This window comes from Apodemus sylvaticus, chromosome 11, assembly GCF_947179515.1.
Source record: "Apodemus sylvaticus chromosome 11, mApoSyl1.1, whole genome shotgun sequence".
Lineage (NCBI taxonomy): Eukaryota > Metazoa > Chordata > Mammalia > Rodentia > Muridae > Apodemus > Apodemus sylvaticus.
In genome coordinates, this window is record NC_067482.1 from 101,819,387 (window position 1) to 101,839,500 (window position 20,114).

Here is a 20,114-nt window from a genome sequence, read left to right on the forward strand (position 1 = left end):
GTGACTCCAGGTAGAGAGCTCAACAGATAGATGGTATAACAGGATGGCCACTCTAAGCAGAGAGATTTACAAGTAAAAAAATACCTGCTTCCTATAGGTAGATATTAGTGAAAATTTGAATTAATTGGTATAAAGGCATATTGCTCTATTAAGTTATAGGATACTCAAGCTCTGTCAAACGTGGACTCCACAGGAATTCTGGTTTTTTATCCTGGTTTGATTAACTGCCTGCTTATAAGCAGGTATAGAATCAATTGTTTTTAAAGATGGTATAAAGCTATATTACTCTATTAAGTCTTACAGGGTATTCAAATTCTGTCTAACATGGGCTTCATGGGAATTTTGGGTTATTATCCTGTATGGCAAAATAGAAAAAGCATAAGAATAGCCACATACAGTATTTTAGTTTACTTCATTTGTTTTGGATTGTTTTAATTTTCAAAAAAATGGGTATGATTTTGAGTTTTGTAGTTATATTATTCCTCTGGGATAGAGTTCAAAATAAAGGTTTTTTCTGGTTACTGGCTGAAGGATATACTAATTTGGGAGAAGCATGATTGGGCTCTGGACATCTTTCAGAGCTATATGGATCAGATTTGATAGAGGAAGACGCCCCCTCCAGAGAACTAGATTTCAGAGAATCAAACAAAAAAGTTATTCTGATGATACTAAAAGTTGTTTTGAGATTTGTATATTATAGGATATATAGCTTTGGTGAGTACCATCGTCAGACATACTAATCTGACCTGCTTGAACTCCTGATGTCTTGAACTTTCAGCCAGATCCACTCAGGACACAGACATCAGAGACTAATACAATCATTGGTGTGGCCTTCTTAAGGTCAACTAACTCCCTCCTTTGCCCTACTCTTCTCCCACCTTCAAAAATATCTCAATGCCTACATTCAGCTTAAAGAAGTTATGGAGAGTCATTGTCTCAGTTCCTTGGACTTAGGGGTCTGGGGGTGGTTATTCTAAGGTTGACTTCCTGGGGAATTTAGAAATATTCATAATTGGAACAGGGAGGAAATAGCTAGAATTGATTGTATAGCCACAATCTCATTTGGTAGAAATCTTTATAGTTGTTACTAAGTTTGAGTCATAATTTCTTACTTTGGTACAGAATTTATTTTGATGCAGAATCAAGGTTTCATTGATACAAATTTCTTCTGTTGATAGAAAAAATTTAAAAGTGCAAGGCTTGGACCCAGTCCTTCTATAACTGGTATTACAAACTGATGTGAGATGTTTAAGCCTGTGAGTTAAGAGCCAAAAAGCAAATTCATGGCTCTGAATTTATTGTTAGGGTATTTTCAGATATTTTAATTAGAAATGGCCAAGAATAGTCAAGGCTTAAAAACTCAGAAATGTTTTGGGTAGATAGATAGTCTTCAAAGGTATCAGAAGTCCATAGAATATGACATTTATGGACATTTCTTTATTAATGATCATTTGACTAGATACTTGTCTGCTCCTGACAGCACTCCTTTCTTGGACTGAAAGAAGAAAATGAGCATCAATAGAATTGATGTTGTGGTGAGACAGCCACTAAGCAAGTATTGCCTCATTTCATCTACAGACAAAATAATGTACAGAAAAAGGACACACTTTGTGGAAGAGTCAACTGATAATCTCTGCCAAGACAGGGTAATCAGTCCTTCAAAATTCTGCATTACAAAGGTCTGTCACATGATCCTGGGCCAGAAGGCTGCAGACTGATGTTCCAATGTTTTGAAGTATAAGAGACTGTCCAGGTGATCAGCGGTCCCTATAAATTGGCTAAGTTTTGGAAGTTATATTTTGTGCTTCTCATATCTTCAGGTAATATTAGTCATTCTTGGATTTCTGATGGGATTGAAGACTGTTTAGCATTGAGAAGGATGATATAGATTTGAGAGAATGGTTTTCAGACAGCATATAATGTAAAGCCAGGATATGAGTCAGCTATAGAATTATGTCTTTTAAGTTAGGATAGATGACAGAATGTTCTATTTTATTGACAAAAATGACAGACCGGGTGTTAGGTCTATCTTGTACTTTATAAATTACAAAATGGTAATAGCTGTGCTCAATTTATATATGAGAGAATTTTTTTTGTTTGAAGAGAAAGGGTGATATGTAGCAGAATTTTCCCTGTCCAATTAATTTAAATATTAATATAACTAGAAGTCTGTGATTTGACAGGGAAAAGAGAGGCAGAGCTAAGGTTTTCAGACACAGGGACAGAGAGAGAAGGAAGGAAGATGGAGGAAGAACAGGAAGATCCAGATTCTGCATGGCTTTAAATAGCTACAGGTAGCTATGAATATCTTATAAGGGATGGATAATTACAGGACAATTTGTCTTATCTAGGTGGGCAATTTATACCAATATTGATTGGCTTGGAATTCATTGTGTGGGCATTTTTTTTGAGGGGGTAAGAGTTTACTGACATAAATTCCAAGCATCTAGAGTTTTGATTTTCCTGAGTTGGTGGGCTTTGAGATTGCTGACCACAGGGGATGGTTGGCTAGGAATGTGAGCAGAATCCACAGCAAAAGAACCGTGGTCAGTCACTGCATAGGGCTAGTCTAGAGGTGGTGAGACTGCGGGCAGAGATTAGCTAGCAACATATAGTGTGGAAACTTGGTGCCAATTTTTAAAATATTTCCCACAACAAAAAGGTTCATTGATTCCTCCAGGAGGATCTTTTCCTAGCTACTAGTTATAATGGGTTTTCCCCTCCTGAGAAGAAAATGTGGAAAGACCTTGGCTTTGTTACATAAGCAGAGATGCCTGGAATCCACCCACTTGCACAAAGCTTCCCAAGCTTATACAGGAAAAGGAAGCCAATCTATATTTGTCTGCTGATGTTTTGGAGAGCAGAGAGCTGTTGTAGCTAGCAAATGCCTTGAAACTCAGCATTAGCATGTTCAAAACTCATGTTGATATTCTGAATGATTTTACTCTGTATGTGATGGAGGAAATGACAAATCTGCAAAATGCCTTGAGTTCTTAGTATTTGAAGACAGGATATTTGCTGGTATAAGAAACACAGTTTGGAAAAAACAAAACAAAACAAAAACCAGCATCAAGATGGCATCTTTAAAATACTTCCTGAGCAGATCAGATCTAGAAAATACCCATGTGGTGCCAGGAGTTGTGAAAGGATTTTAGGAAGTGGGCATCAGGCATGCCTCATTGCAGAAATGAGCTCTGCTGGCTCCTTAGCTCCTGCAAAATACACCAAAGCAGAGGCTGGAGTGACTGAGAATCACTGTGAATTTATGATTGGCTTTATTTTTGTCTCTGAGTAAGCATGTGGCAGAGTTTCTTCCCTTGATTCTAGGAGTTCAATTAGAAATAGGAGGGGTTTGTTGGCCAGTAATACAGTTTGAACCAACCAGTATCCTCAAAGCTCCCAGGGACTAAACCACCAACCAAAGACTACACATGGAGGGACCCATGGCTCCAGCTGCATATGTAGCAGAGAATCGCGTTGTTGGACATCAAAGGGAGGAGAAGCCCTTGGTCCTCAGAAGGCTCGATGCTCCAGTATAGGAGAATGCCAGGATAGGGAAGCAGGAGTGGGTGGGTTGGTTACAGGGGGATGGGGGATGTGATAGGGTGTTTTTGGAGGGGAAACTAGGAAAGGAGATAACATTTGGAATGTAAATAAAGAAAATATATAATAAAAAAAGAAGTGATTGGAAAACAAGTCTCTGCTGTCATCATTGTAGGTGCTGGGTTACTTGTAGCAGCTAACCCTCTGGAAGCAGCTGAGATATACAAAACAGCTACTTGGGAAGCTTAAGTGGGCTTGCTGATTAATGTGAAGACACAGAATATTAGTGGTGTCCCAAAAGTCCCTGGATTCAAAGCAGTGGTTCCCTATAGTGCTCAGGGAGAGTGAGAGACAGACTGTGTAGCTCTCAGGATGTCGTGGTCTTTAACTTACAATCACTGCATTGATACTATAATGAGCTCTTTAAACACACACACACACACACACACACACACGTGCACACACACACACATGCACACGCACATGCACATGTGTATGCAAACGTGCGCGTGCACGTGCACGCGCGCGCGCGCACGTGCACGCGCGCGCGCGCGCGCGCGCACACACACACACACACACAAAGAACCATTTCCTTAAAATAGAGAAAACTGGCTCTTACCATTTTAAGGTGTTTCTTTTGACTCATCTACATGACCCTTGTCCATCATATCATCTAACCACATCCTTTCAGGGCATGGGATACCCATACACCCTCTGTCTACACCACTCAAACACTCTCCTCTTGTGGGATTTGGCAGAAATTGAGTTGTTCTGTCCTTTTTGCACCTTCTTTTTATATTTGTGTATCTTTTAAAACATACTTCATTGGAGTGGGTACAGCTCCTTCAATATAAAAGAAAGAACAATTTTCTTACACATTTAAGAGTTTCATCTATCTTACTTGAGCATGCTGCTGAGATGTCAATCAGCAAAGTCATCTTTCCTAAAATGAATTATACCTGGAAATTAGTAACTTAAGACAGAGCATTTCAGTTTAAGAGTTGTATAAGTGTTTTGATTTATAAGACATGGAAATTTGAAATCATTTTGAAATTACTGAAATATTTAGTGTTGCAAAATAGTTGCTCACACTGTGAACCCCGAGACTGTGAACTGGAAAACCTGTTTCTTGTTGTGGTGTGGCTAAGCCCTAGTTGAGACTTTAACTCAAGAGGTTTCTGTAAATGAGAGCTAAATAAAGTAAGCTTTTCGTTATTTCATGGGGTAGGAAGGTCATCTGGGTGCTTTCTCTGACTTTCTGAGATAGCAGCTTTCACCACTGCATCTGGCTTCTGAGATTTCATTTGATAAATCAAACATTTGGGATTTTGTTTTAAGAATAACAATGTAGTATCTAAGTGATGTTGAACTTTGTGTATAAAAGGCAAAGAATATTCTCTTTGACATCATAATCATTCCAATATGATGGTGAAAACATTTATAAATAAACTGTAGCCATATAACATAGTGTTGTATACTGATAGGATTGGAGCCATTGAGTCACAAGAAGACATTGCTGTACCTTAAATACACATTGCTAAATAAACACAGCCAATATTAAAGGGCAACATATAGCATGATTCCATTTACATGGCATTTTAGAAAAGCCAGAGGTGTGAAAACAGTAAATTGATCAGAGAGGCTCACAGGACCTTGGTGAAAGGGGAAGGAGCTGAAAAGTTCATGGGATTTTTATGACAGATAATTATTCCTTATGGAGTGAAATGATAGAAATACATCATGCATTGGTCAAAACTCAGAACTGTACAAAACAAAACATGAAACAGGCTTAAAAATTAAAATGCAACATTCACAAATTTGGAGATCTGAGCACAAGATGGAAATTTTGTTTGAAAATGTAGCAACTAAAAGCAGGTGAAATTCCCTCTAGGGAAGATGAGGAAGAGGAGCAGGTAAGCTCAGCCAAGCTCCAAACGTGGCATCTCCAACCATTCTGTGTTCCAGTTTACTGGGCTTTCACTTTTATTTGTCTCAAGAGACAAATTGCCTGTTGTCTATTTTTGCTTGCTGATATTCTGTTTGACTCATTCTATAGTACAGAGCATGTTGTTTAATTTCGGTTTACTTATAACTCTCCTCCTATTATCTACTTATTTATAATTCTCCTCTCCCTGTTTTCTAGCACTGTGGTCATAAAAGATGCTCAATGTGATTTCTGTCTTCTTGAATTTGTTAGGACTGTGCAGACTAACTTCATCTATCTTGTGCAACATCTATGCATAGTTGAAAAGATTACATACTGCTGTTGTTTATATGTAGTTGAAAAGATTATATGCCATACATCCTACTGTTGTATTGAGTGTTCTTTATGTGTCTGTGAGATCAACCTAGGCTGTGTGGTTGTTCATATTTGCTCTTTATTGATTTTTGTCTTGGCAAATAGGCCATCCAGTATTCATGTATTCTCCTGCTATTATGCTAAATCTATTTTTCTTCCAACTCTTATAATGTTTGCTTGATATTTGTATGTGATCTACTCTTTGGTACATCCATTTTTATGTTCAGTTGTTGAATTAATTTTCATCTTTAAAATCTAATATTTTAATTTACTCTTAATAATTTCATGCATGTATACAATATAATTTGATCATATTAATCCCATATTTTCTCTCCTATTCCATACACTCTCATCTCCTCTTTTGACTTTATATGGGTACTCTGTTTTTTAAATCAACCCCTGCATCCAGTTCATGCTGCAAACATATGCATGAGTATGGGAACCCACTGGGTCATCGTCAACCTCCTAGATACCACACACCTGAGGAAAACAGATTCTTTCCCTCTTAAGAGCCATCAAATGTCAGCCTTAGTGTGTGCCCCTTCCTTATCCATGCTGGAATGGGACTAGCTTGACTTGTGCAAATTGTGTGTTGATATCACAGCAGCTTTGAGTCTGTTACTATTGGTCCTGTCATATCCAGAAGATAGGACTTTACATTAACCTCCTCCTGCTCCACTTCTGGCTCTTACTGTCTTTCCATGTCCTCTTTCATAGTGATCCCGAGCCTTGTGGGAAGGGCTGTGATACACAAGTCCATTTATGGCTGAGCTCTCAAGAACAGATGCTTCTTCTCTGCACTTTGACCAATTGTGAATGGGTATTAACACACTCTGTGATGTTCGTTGATGATATATTTCTCTTCTTTCTCTTAGAATTACTTTTGGTCTTTGACATTTTGTACATGTATATATTCTGATTATTCTCCCTACTCCCTTATCACCCTCCCATTCAGATCTAAGAACTCTTCCTCAACTTTACAGCTTTTACTTGACTCTATTGGCTATTAATATGCATACTATCTTTTCCTAACATCCTCACCTTCAGCCAGAATGTGTCTTTAAAGAAAAACAAATGTCCTGTAGGAAATATGTACCTAAGTCTTGTTTTCTTTTCTGTCTATACTTCTATCAGTTGCTCTGCCTTTTAATTGAAAACCTTAATCTAAGATTCTTAAGGAAGTTATTGGTAGGAATAGACTTAATGTTTCTGTTTTATCACCAGCCTATTTTCTGAGCTTTTGTTCCTTTTGTCCCTGATTATTTGTTTGTTTTTTTTCTTATTTGTTTACTAGACATTCTATCTCAGTGGTCACTGCGGGGCTTACAGAAGGCATTGAATTTGATGATTCCAGCCATATACAAACACTATATGCCCCTCTTACTTATGTTTACATCTTTTTTATATTGTGTATTCAATTTCAGATTATTGTTTCTGTAGTTATTTTTAATATCTTCATCTTTTAACTTTTATACTACAGTTAAAAGTTATTTGTTTCCTTAATGACTGCTATTCTGCCAGGGGATGAGATAGAATGTCAATATAGTAAAAGCAATTTATTCACTACCATTATAGTATGTATTAAATTTGGAAGCTGACTATATTCTAACCTTTAAAATGAGCTATAAAATTCCATATCTTTTAATGTTGTTAGCATTCTTTCAATCAAGCTTGGGTTCCCTGCAGGAAGTTTTTCCTGTGTGAGCTCTAATGGAGGCAGATTCTTTCAGCATGTCACCCTGTAGTAAAGTGTGTATGCTGCTTCACTTCTGAAGAGCAACTGGGCAGGTACCATAGTACTCATTAATTTTCTTCTTTAGGGACCTTGGGCATGTCACTCCACTACCTTCAGACTCAGACAATTTCTGATGAATAATCTATTTTTTCCTTAATCTTGAATTCTGATTGCTTCTGTGACAAAATTGAACTTAGATCTTTGCATTTGTGGTTTTTATTTGATAATTTAATTTCATCTTTCATTGTTTCTTGAAAGATTTGATACAATGATAGACAAACTTTCAATAGAAAATTTTTTATTACTATCTTCCCTAGGTTCTATATATCTTTTTCTGATTTCTGATTTTACTAAATTTTTTAGATATGTATTCTTATTTAGTTTAATGATTAATCTTTAGCTCTGAAGAATGAACAGGTAGATACCTGCTTTAAGTAAATATCTATGGGCTGGGTAAACACAAGAAATGAAATCATTACTATTTATTATGTTTAAAATACAAAATCTTAATTTTGTATTTGTATTTAATATTCTTTATCATATTTTACTATATGCATTTGAATTTAGGATGTGATATCTTATTTGAAGAATATATTTCAGCAACACTTCTAATATATAAATAGTTTTATATAATAAAAGTATCTTAGACTAGAATTTATAAGACCTGAATTTTACTTTTTGTTCTTATGTTTACTCTAAGGTGATTTAACATCAGGACTCATATTTCTTGGAGCAAAGAAAACCATATTATTACTCTGCTACAAAAGTAGTTTTCATATTTTTTTGTGAATTATCTTTATTTAGTCACCAAAACATTCCTGGGAGGAAAGCACAAATAAGTTCAAATTTATTTTATAATTGATTCAAAAGAAAAGTTATAAAGAGAAACATATCAAGAAAAAAGTCACCAGGTTCATTTGGACACTAGTTAATAATCTAAATATTGGTTTATTTTAACACATTTTTAATGAATACACCATCATAGCTAAAATTCCCATGGCTCTTATATTGGAATAACTGTCATTAAATTTCTTAGAGTCTTGAACCTGCTGATGTTTTCAGTGGAAATCTCTCCCTTGGAACTGCAATTATACTCAGAGTGTACACTGGAGGACTGTAATGTTCTCCATCATGCTCTCAAAGCGCTCTCTTCTAGGGTATTCACTTTCTTATTTCACACTTGGAAATTGCAATGACTTCCAAGTGAAGGTTGAATAGTCAAGATTAGAACAGTAAAGCATTTGTGATGCCAGGTTGTTAGGTATCCATGCTAAGGAGTGTTATCCACTATCTCCTACATTCTCAATGTCAATATTGAAAAAAGTGCATATGGGTCAATTTTACTGCTTATTTATACCATGTAAAATAAATCACAAATGAACTTTCTATTCTAGACACTCATTAGTCTCCATGAATAAAATAAATGAGCATAAATCCTAAAATTGTCACCTGTGGTGGAGGTGGTACACACCATTCACCCAAGTCAGAGGCAGGTGTATCAGTTCAAGGCAGGTATGGTCTACAGAGAAAGTTCCAAGAGAGCCAGGACTACACAGAAAAACCATGTCTTGAAAAGTCTCTCAAACAAACAAACAAACAAACAAACATTACTAATTTTCAACATTTTATACTTATACTTTCCACACATACAAGAAACTGCTAAACCATGCAAACAGAACTGTTGAGAGTAATGGGGGGAAATCAGTGGCTTAAAATTATTGTTTTTCTTTAAGGTATATAGATTTGTAAATTATAATTTGACTCCTAAATGTTTCACTCTTGGAAAATAACTTAAGGTCACACTTGGGTGACAGGTATCATTAGTAGACAAAGAAGCCAAAAAGGTAGTAATATCATGAAGAAAGTCACATCTTGACATAGTCATATCCCCCTCATGACATTTTCCTTGCTTTATTCTTCATGAATAAGTTATTTGCAATAAATATTTCTCAAAACTATATTTACACATTAATCCCAGTAGAATATTTTCTTCTGGTGTGCTGACTAATCTTATGTCAACTTGATAGTTATCAATTAACTATCGGAAAGGATCTGAAAGGAAAGAACGTCACTCAAGAAAATGACTGTAAGATTCAGCTGTAAGGCATTTTAATTAGTGATTGATGGAGGAGGGAGGAGCCAATTGTGAATAGTGACATGCCTGGGCTAGTGGTCCTGGGTTCTATAAGAAAAAGCATACTGAGAAATCCATAGAAAGCAAGGCAGCAGCACACCTACATTTCCTCTGCATCTGTTCCTGTGTCCAAGTTCCTGCCCTACTTGAGTTACTGTCCTGGTCACAGTATTTTGTTTCAGCAATAGAAACCTGAAGACCCATGGGCACAGGGGGAAAGTTCCTGAACAGAACACCAATAGCTTATGCTCTAAGATCAAGAATTGACAAATGGGACCTCATAAAATTACAAAGTTTCTGTAAGGCAAAGGACACTGTCAAAAGGATAAAACAGCAACCAACAAATTGGGAAAAGATCTTCACCAACCCTATATCTGATAGAGGGCTGATATCCAATATATACAAAGAACTCAAGAAGTTAGACCCCAGGGAGCCAAATAACCCTATTAAAAAATGGGGTACAGATCTAAACAAAGAATTTTCACCTGAAGAAATTCGGATGGCCAAGAAGCACCTTAAGAAATGCTCAACATCATTAGTCATTTGGGAAATGCAAATAAAAACAACCCTGAGATTTCACCTTACACCAGTCAGAATGGCTAAGTTTAAAAACTCAGGAGACAGCAGGTGTTGGCAAGGATGTGGAGAAAGAGGAACCCTCCTCCACTGCTGGTGGAGTTGCAAGATGGTACAACCACTATGGAAATCAGTCTGGTGTTTCCTCAGAAAACTGGACATGACACTTCTGGAGGACCCTGCTGTACCTCTCCTGGGCATATAGCCAGAGGATTCCCCAGCATGTAATAAGGACACATGCTCCATTATGTTCATAGCAGCCTTATTTGTAATAGCCAGAAGCTGGAAAGAACCCAGATGTCCCTCAATGGAGGAATGGATACAGAAAATGTGATCTATTTACACAATGGAATACTACTCTGCAATTAAAAACAACGAATTCATGAAATTTTTAGGCAAATGGTTGGAACTGGAAAATATCATCCTAAGTGAGGTAACCCAATCACAAAAGAATACACATGGAATGCAATCACTGATAAGTGGATATTAATTAGCCCAAAAGCTTTGAAAACTGCATATCAAATGACTTCCATGAAGAAGTAAGGAGAGGGCCCTGATCCTGGAAAGGCTTGATCCAGCATTGTAGGGGAGTACCAGGACAGAGAAAAAGGAGGGAGGTGATTGGAGAATGGGTGGAGAGAAGAAGGCTTATGGGACATATGGGGAGGGGGGAACCTGGAAAGGGGAAAGCATTTGCAATGTAAACAAAGAATTTAGAAAATAAAATAAAATAAAATAAAATAAAATAAAAAAGAAACCCTGAGACCACCGTGTAGATTACTATATTGGATTGCATGGAATAGCATTAATATGGAGAAAAATACTGTTTTTCATATTATAAAATTTTGCTATGAGCATTCATAAAACAGAGGACTAGTTGGTTCCTGATTTCATAATTTATAAATTCTTATTCTTTGAGGGATTATCTTTGACTATCTGTATCCAGGTTTCCAATGATTTTTGTTCGTGTGTGTGTGTGTGTGTTTACAACATACACTTAAATGTGGCTTACACCCCAATTGTCTCTTCATCTTTCTAAATATTGGTCTTTCAAAAGTACAACTTGTTAATCTCCATATAAATGAAGCGCAACTACACAGGGAATCTTGCTAGAATTCTCTCTAGACATGGGCAAATGCATAGCTATGCATGCATTCTAATTTAAAATACCCATGAAAATGCATTTCTGTGTAAAACGACAAAGACAAAAATCCTTGCTAAAAATAAAAATGTCCACTAAAGTCCTTTCATTACTTTAAATAAATGTATGCTTTCAAATATTTCTAATATACAATTATAAACAATGCAAAAGTTGTTTTAGGTTCACAGGATGTTGGAATAGTTGTGTAGAGGTATCTTTTTCAATAGTTTTACATTCTATTTGTGTTCTTTTATGTATTTGTATATATTACATGATTATATCAGTTTATTTGGCTCACATATATAAGATTATGAATAGTCAAATTGTGATTTATGTACTGCAGTATCTTGTGGATGAACATATTGTCTATTATTTCTATTAAATTTTACTTAAATTATTTTAACATTCCAGATGTTTGAACCACTTTAAAAACTGGAAAGTTGGAGCTAGGTGTGAAGAACAATTAAACATGGGAAGAATCATTTTAATAAGAATCTGAATAAGTAGATGAATGAAGATATATGATAGAACATGGGTGAAGTCCTTAATCTTGTTTCTTCAAGATGACATTCTTACATGACAGAGGCTCTTTGTATACAGTGACAGACCATATTTCTTTACCTTTCTTTAAGGAAATACAGGAGCAACTGAGAGCTCTACATCTTCATCTGAAGGCTGCAGCAGAATACTGGCTCCCAGACAGTTAGGACAAACATATTAAAGCCCACACCTACAAGGTCATACCTACTCCAACAAGGCCACACCTCCCAGCACTGTCACTCCCTGGGCCAAGCATACACGAACCATCACAGTATCCATCAACAAAATCAAAAATATCAACGAATACCTATTTTATCTATATTACTAGAAATTATATTTCCTTAATTCATTAGCAATATATTTGAATTTATAAAGAATTAAAAGCACTCAGCTTAGCAGTAGGGGCACTAGCCTCACTGGTCTGAGACCTCTGGTCTTACTGCTCACGGGAAGAGCCATTTGCACTTAAAGTATTGATTTTAATTAGATCTATCACCAGAACAGAATGAGACATTTCTTAAAAATTGAAATTCAAGAAAGAAATAATCAATTTGACTACATCTTTGAATACATCTTATTTATATTAAACTACCTATATCCATCCAGAAAAATAATGACCAAGTGGGAGGGCAGTGCTGAAAAGGGTAGAGGTTTGTAGGGTTATGTGTATGTGAGAAGAACACGGGGCAATTCTATTTAAACTCACCATATGTTCCCAATTTTCTCTAACTATTCCACCCCCAGAAATTATACATAACTATTCGGGAGATAAGGATGATTCACAGATTTAGGTCTCACTAACCCAAAGATTAACCAAAGGCTAGGGAGGGTAGGAACGCTGGCTTCCATCTGCTCCAATGGTGCAGTTTAGTGGGCTTGTCCATGGAACATTGATCTCAGTGTCTCTAGGGATGATGACACGTACAGACCTCTATTTCGAGTTATGCCCATGGATGGTCTTCTGGCAGAGCCATCCGGCTGCATGTCCTTTGGGATTACACAACACTGATGTGTTCTCACCCACAGTTTATTTTACTTACCTGTTCATCTTGTTTTTACCCAAGCAAGACCTGCCTCTCACAGTGACCTTGCTAGCATAGCTGAATTGCCATACAGGGGGCTAACTATAACTTTAATTATAATTGAAGCTGTTTCTTTGTTTTCTGCTTATTTTGAGATTTTTCTGGAAGAACTTGAGCAGCAAGAGATTGGACAGAAGGTAATGAAGGCATGGTAAATTGTGAGAACAAACTAATTTTAAAATATATCTTGTCTCTGGTAAAAATGTTCTATGGGTTCTCTTTCCCACCACATTGCTAGAGCACTCGTGTACCTAAGATAGATTATTTGCAAGGGCTATTGTTCTTTTTGTTGCTTTTGAGGAAGTCATTAACAGGGAAAACAGCATACTTCAAATAATATTTTATTCCATAAAATTATTCAACATAATGACTGTATTGTTAGAGACATCCTAAAAGGAAAAGGCTGGTTGGTTTCAGAGATGATTCCAAAGGTTGAGTTGAGAAACTGTGGTTAAGGGTGACAGCTGTGCCGGGACTCACAGCCTGGTTGTGAGCAGTCTTGCTACATGCCAGTTCACATTAAAGCCATAGCTCTTCTTTGAAGGTCTGGTAGAATTCTGCACTGATCGGGGAGTGGGGGGGCTAGAAAAGGGGAAATCATTTGAAATGTAAATAAATTATATCGAATAAAAAAAAAAAGAAAGAAAGCTGAAAGAAAAAAACAAAACAAACAAACAAAAAAAGCCATAGCTCCCTCTAGTGCTCAGGTTGAAGGCCTTCTCTAACATGTGGCGGTACTACTATAACTTGTCACGTTTTAGTTGATTTTTAACGCCTAGCTGTTCTTGCCTGTTCTTGGACTCCATCCAGGTGATGGGGTCATTCTCATTTGACAGATTCATTCAGACATTTCATACTCAACTAACTTTCATAATTAATATGGATTTATCTTGGTCAATGTTGCTATCTTTAAATCAACACATTTAGAGGATCCCTATGTTGTATCTTCCTTTACTTTTTAGTCACTTAGCCAAATTTGTGCTGATTATAACTTGCATTCTTCATTTGATCCTCAAATAGATCTTCCTTCTTTCCTTCCTTCCCTTCCTTCCCTTCCTTCCCCTTCCTTCCCCTTGCGTTCCGTTCCGTTCCGTTCCCTTCCCTTCCTTTTCTTTTCTTCTTTTCTTTTCCTTTCCTTTCCTTTCCTTTCCTTTCCTTTCCTTTCCTTTCCTTTCCTCTCCTCTCCTCTCCTCTCCTCTCCTCTCCTCTCCTCTCCTCTCCTCTCCTCTCCTCTCCTCTCCTCTCCTCTCCTCTCCTCTCCTCTCCTCTCCTCTCCTCTCTTCTCTTCTCTTCTCTTCTCTTCTCTTCTTTTCTTTTTTTTCTTTCTTTTCTTTCCTTTTGAAACAAGGTTTCTCTGTGTAGTCCTATATAGTCCTGGCTGTCCTAGAACTCACTCTGTAGACCAGACTGGGCTCAAATGCAAAAATCCACCTGTCTCTGCCTTCCAAGTGCTGGGATTAAAGGCACAGCTTAAGTAGCTATTTCCTTCTATAGATTCTGAGCTCCTGAAGGGAACAGATCATTTCTTCCTCAACTAACACAATGCTGGCAATACCAGCATCATTCCTGGTCTGCTACATTATCAAATATAATGATGTAGTGTTAAGGAAGGGTTCATGAACCCCGAAATACCAATCAGGAGACAATCTGATGTAATCACACCATAGTCTTTACAAACTAGAATTTAGGCTTAACTCAGTGCCACCTAACAAGACAGTTCCAGAAGAAAAAAAAAAACCCGAGACTCATCAGAACAAGCTCTTTTTGCATACTAAATGTTCTCTATGTTAATAGCAATATTAACTGGATGGTACAATTGCAGGATTTCAGTGTTTAGCAGAATAGCATTATGGCATGAATGGGGAGCATGAATCTATCTCTTGGCAGTGTTAGACTGAGAATCCAAGAAAAAAATATATTTGAAGAATCTGGATAGTTGAAAAATTCACTGGTATCTAAGAGTTTCTATAAGTGAAGCTTCATTTTCACCCATGTCTGTACAATTCTGGGCACACTCACATTGTTAGAAGACATTTACAGATAACACAAGTATGATGGTAAGAGGGTGCACATGCCTGGACCTCCAGCATTCAGAATATTGAAGCAAGAGAAATACAAGTTTGAGAACAGACTTGACTACAAGAAAGAGACCCGTTCTGAACCAAAGTTTGATCAGAGGTAACCTTTGGCTTCCTTGGATATTGAAGTGGATATTTTGTGTCTGGCAACTCCTTACACATCAAAAATGAGTCAGGAGGAGCCTTCTTGTTTCTCCATAAGTTTTCATCAAAAGCAGGAATTTAAAAAGAATAGGCCTGTGAACTATAAAGCTATGCTAGTTGTGTGGCTCCAGCAAATAATGTCAGCTCTGAGTTTCAATTTATTCATTTTTAAAATAAAGAGGATGTCATATTTGAACATTATTGTGAAACATATCTTTGTCTCAATATCTGACAATGTGTGTGTGAAGAGTGTCTTTGATATATGATGTACATCCAACTGATAATTATACTATTACAGTTATATATTCTTTGTCCCTCAGTTTAGTCAATTCCAGAGTTATAGCCTATATAATAGATTTAAACCTTAATTTTGTTTATCTTTTTAATAGGTACTTAAGTAAACTATGTTTTAAAGAAATATATCCAATCACTACTTTAAAAACTTTGCTTTCAATGTGGTACTTTCAATTTAATATGCTTTAACAATATTTAAGATGGGGTATTTTAGTTGCTTGCTGACTACAAATATTTCAAGTTTATTTTAACTAATACATAAAATATATAATTTATATATATCGATGCAATGATTTTCAAAGCACATTAAAATTGAGATCTAAAACATTATCTTTTTTTCTTCTTTTTGAGATTCTTTCTTTTTGTCTGCATTTGAATTTATTCCCATGTCATGAATTTTTGTTTCTCCAGTTTCTTCTGGGAAATCTTTTGCTTCTGTGCAATCTCCTTTTCTGGCTTTGGAATAATCTGATCCTTAACAGTGAGGGTCATTCATGTGCCAGGGGGAGCTTATGCATGGGTTAATCTGGCCGTGAGCTTCTGTAGGTTCGAAGGCACACCTTAGGTGCTTTGTTCACCTGGATGTGTTCAATGACTAGAGAATCTACGTCTAAACCCCTAAGTTAATCATAACTCTCTGCTTTTTAAGTATGTGCAGCAAAAATTCAGCATTCTTTTTTGGCCACTGACCCTGTGTTCAGCCCCATTGCTTGGCCTGGGCACACCAACCCACTCCACCTCTGTACCTCCAGAATGGCACACATTGCTCCCTTAAAGTGATATCCTTCAGATATCTGGTGGCTTTGAGATATGCATACCCTTGATGGCCTGGGCAGCTTCCCAGGTGTTCTTAAAGTAAACAAGAAGGTTTGAACCTCTTGATTTGTATAATATAGTGGGTTTTCTGTGTCAAGAGTAGCAAACCATCTTCACAGGTCACCTTCCACACATGATCCTGCCACCCTTTTATCCTCCCTGTCCTCTCACCCTCCTAGATCCCTCTGTCCCTCTACTTTTCCTAATTATTTGGTTCCTCCTTCTATGTAGGATTGAAACATCCACAATTTGGTCTTCCTTCTTGAGCTTCATATGGTTTGTGAGCTGTATTGTGGGTATTCTAAACTTTTGGGATAATATCCACTTATCAGTGAGTACATACCATGTGTGTTATTTTGTGACTGAGTTACCTCACTCAGGAAGATACTTTCTGGTTTTGTCCATTTGCCTGTGAATTTTGTGAAGGCATTGTTCTTAATATCCAAGTAGTGCTCCATTGTATAAATGTACCACATTTTCTGTATCCATTCCTCAGTTGAGGGACATCTGGGTTATTTCCAGCTTCTGCCACACACATACGTGTGTGTGTGTGTGTGTGTGTGTGTGTGTGTGTGTGTGTGTGTGTGAATGCTATAAATATAGTGGAGCAAGTATCCTGGTTATGTTGGAGCATATTTTGGGTATATGCCCAGGAGTGGTATAGCTGGTTCTTCAGATAGAACTGTTTTCAATTTTCTGAGGAACAACCGGACTGATTTCCAGAGTGGTTGTAACAGCTTGCATTCTCACCAGCAATGGAGGAGTGTTTCTCTTGCTCCACATCCTCGCCAGAATCTGCTGTCACCTGAGTTTTTAACGTAGCCATTCTGACTGGTTTGAAGTGGAATCGCAGGCTTGTTTTCATTTGCATTTCCCTGATGACTAAGGATGCTGAACATTTCTTTAGGAGATTCTCAGCCATTCGATATTTCTCAGTTGAGAATTCTCTGTTTAGCTCTGAACAACATTTTTAATGAGGTTATTTGGTTCTCTGGAGTCTAAGTTCTTGAGTTCTTTGTATATATTGGGTAATTGCCCTCTATTGGATGTAGTGTTGGCAAAGATCTTGCCCAATTTGTAGGTTGCTATTTTGTCCTATCAACAGTATCCTTTATGTTACAGAAGGTTTTCAGTTTTATGAGGTCCCGTTTGTCTATGGTTCATCTTAGAGCCTGAGCCATTGATGTTCTGTTCTAATTTGTGGAAAGGTTTGAAGAGTATTGGTATTAGGTCTTCTTTGAAGGTCTGATAGAATTCTGCACTAAAAGCATCTAACCTAGGGCTTTTTGTTTGTTTGTTTGTTTGTTTGTGAGTCCTTTAATGACCACTTTTATTTCTTTAGGAATAATGGGACTGTTTAGATGGTTTATCTGATCTGGATTCAACTTTGGTACCTAGTGTCTGTCTAGAAAGTCGTTAATTTCATTTAGATTTTCCAGTTTTGTTGAATATATGCATTTATACTAGGATCTGAGGAATTTTTCAATTCCCTCAGTTTCTGCAGTTAGGTTACTTTTTTCATTTCTGTTTTTGTTAAATTGGATACTGTCTCTGTGCCCTCTAGTTTAGCTAATGGTTTATCTACTTTGTTGATTTTATCAAAGAAGCAGCTCCTAGTTTTATAGGTTCTTTGTATTACTTTCTTTGTTTCTACTTGGTTGATATCAGATCAGCCCTGAGTTTGATTATTTCCTGTTAGCTACCTCACTTGGTTTTATTTGCTTCTTTTTGTTGAAGAGCTTTCAGATGTGCTGTTAAGTTCCTAGGGTATGATTTCCCAAATTTCTTTATGCAGACACTCAGCTATGAGTTTTCTCTTCAGTACTGCTTTCATGCTGTCCCATAAGTTTAGCTATGTTGTGCCTTCATTTTCATTAAATTATAAGTCTCTAATGTATTTCTTTATGTCTTCCATGGCCAAGTAATCGTTGAGTAGAGAGTTGTTCAGCTTCCATATGTATGTGGGATTTGTGTTCTATTTGTCATTATTGAAGACAAGTCTTAATCTGTGGCCGTCTGATAGAGTACATGGGATTAATTCAATGTTCCTGTATTTGTTGAGCTTTTTTTTGTGTCCAATTATGTTGTCATTTTAGGAGAAGGTGACATGAGGTGCTGAAAAGAAGGTAATTTTTTTGTTTTAGGGTGAAATGTTCTGTAGATATCTATTAAATCCACTAAAATGAATTTTTGTTAGTTTCACTGTGTCTCTGTTTAGTTTCTGTTTCCATGATCTGTCCATTGGTGAAAGTGGGATGTTGAAATCTCCTACTAGTATAGTGTGAGGTGCAATGTGTGCTTTGAGCTTTAGTAATGTTTCTTTTACAACTGTGGGTACCCTTGCATTTGGAGTGTAGAAGTTCAGAATTAAGAGTTTATCTTACTGGATTTTTTCTTTGATGTGTATGTAATTTCCTTCCCCTCCTTTTTATAACTTTTGGTTGAAAGTCTATTTTATGTGATATTAGAATGGCTACTCTAGGTTGTATCTTAGGATCATTTGCTTAAAAAATATTTCCAGCTTTTTACACTGAAGAAGTGTCTGTCCTTCTCAATAAGGTGTGTTTTCTGTATGCACCAAAATGCTGGATCCTGTTTCTATAACTAGTCAGTTACCCCGTGTCTTTTTGTTGGGGAATTGAGTCAATCAATGCTGAGAGATATTAAGGACCAATGATTGCTGCTTCCTGTTATTTTTGTTGTTAGAGATGCAATTATATTTGTGTGGTACTCTTCTTTTGGGTTTGTTGGAAGAACATTAATTTCTTGCTTATTTGGGGTATAATTTCCCTCCTTTGTTGGAGTTTTCCTTCTATTATCCTCAATGGGGCTGGATTAGTGAAAAGGTATTGTTTAAATTTGTTTTTGTCATAGAATATCTTAGTTTCTCCATCTATGGAATTTGAGAATTTTGCTGGGAATAGTAGCCTAGGCTGGCATTTTTCTTCTGTTAAAGTCTGTATGACATCTGCCCAAGTCCAGATCTTCTGGTTTTTAGAGTCTCTGTTGAGAAGTCTGGTATAACATATCAAATGATGTCCAAGAAGAAGGAAGGAGTGGCCCTTGGTTCTAGAAAGGCTCAATGCAGCAGTGTAGGGGAATACCAGGACAGGGAAGTAGGAAGGGGTAGATGAGGGAACAGGGAGAGGGAAGAGGGCTTACGGGATTTTCAGGGAGTGGAGGGGTTCCAGGAAAGGGTAAATAATTTGAAATGTAAATAAAGAATATATCGAATAAAAAAAAAGAGAAGTCTGGTATAATTTTGATAGGTTTGCCTTTATGTGTTACTTGACATTTTTCCCTTACTGCTTTTTACATTCTTTCTTTGTTCTGTGCATTTGATGTTTTGTTTATTATGGGACAAGAGGAATTTCTTTTCTTGTCCAATCAGTTCTTGTCAAAGCCTTCTGTAGGCTTCTTGTATGTTTAGGGGCATCTCTTTCTTTATGTAGGGGAAGTTTTCTTTTATCATTTTGTTGAAGATATTTACTGACCCTTTGAGTTGGGAATTTTCACTCTCTTGTGTACCTATTATTCTTAGGTTTGATCTTTTCATTTTGTCCTGGATATTTTTTTTTTCTTTTTGGATGTTTTCAGTTAGGAGATTTTTGCTTTTTGTATTTTCTTTGACTGTTGTGCCAATGTCTTCTATGGCATTTTTTAAGCCTGAAATTCTTTTCTCTTTTATATTCTGTTGGTGATGCTTGTGTCTGTGACTCATGTTGTCTTTTC

The 20,114-nt window shown here is 36.8% G+C and overlaps 1 pseudogene; it reads left to right on the forward strand.

Annotated features, from left to right (window-relative positions):
- The first annotated feature begins 2,671 nt into the window (after positions 1 to 2,671).
- LOC127696810 (uridine 5'-monophosphate synthase-like) lies at positions 2,672 to 3,295 on the forward strand (annotated as a pseudogene).
- The last annotated feature ends 16,819 nt before the right edge of the window (positions 3,296 to 20,114 follow it).